This window comes from Morone saxatilis, unplaced genomic scaffold (genome assembly GCF_004916995.1).
Source record: "Morone saxatilis isolate NCDOM2014 unplaced genomic scaffold, NCSU_SB_2.0 Contig24, whole genome shotgun sequence".
NCBI lineage: Eukaryota > Metazoa > Chordata > Actinopteri > Moronidae > Morone > Morone saxatilis.
This window is the reverse complement of record NW_023339807.1, coordinates 25,532,694-25,533,000: the sequence shown is the minus strand read 5'-3', so window position 1 is coordinate 25,533,000 and position 307 is coordinate 25,532,694. Positions and strand designations below refer to the sequence as shown.

At 41.7% G+C, this 307-nt stretch overlaps 1 protein-coding gene across 11 annotated transcripts in view; it reads left to right on the top strand.

The window, feature by feature from the left end:
- mef2d (myocyte enhancer factor 2d) overlaps positions 1–307 on the top strand; it is a 65,720-nt gene that overhangs the window by 4,448 nt on the left and 60,965 nt on the right. The window lies entirely within an intron of this gene.

The following is a 307-nucleotide window of genomic DNA, read 5'->3' as shown; positions in this document are numbered from 1 at the left end:
TTCTTTCTTTCTTTCCTTTCTCCTCACTGAGGATGTCTTATTCTTCAGTTGCCATTGGTTACCTGGCAATTCTGTTCTTAATGTCAATTACCTCCAGCTTGTTTATCCTTTGTTGCAAACACCAGGATCGAAACTCAGACCCAAAGTCACTACCCCACCGCCCACTTTTTCTAAGAAAGGATGAAGAAAGGAAAACAGGGGTTTTATTGGGATGTTTGCAGTCATTTTGTTTGTTTTCAGCGCTGGCGGACCTTATAATTTGTTAGCAGAGGAGTTGTTGTTGTTTGCAGTGGCTTGTCTCTTCATC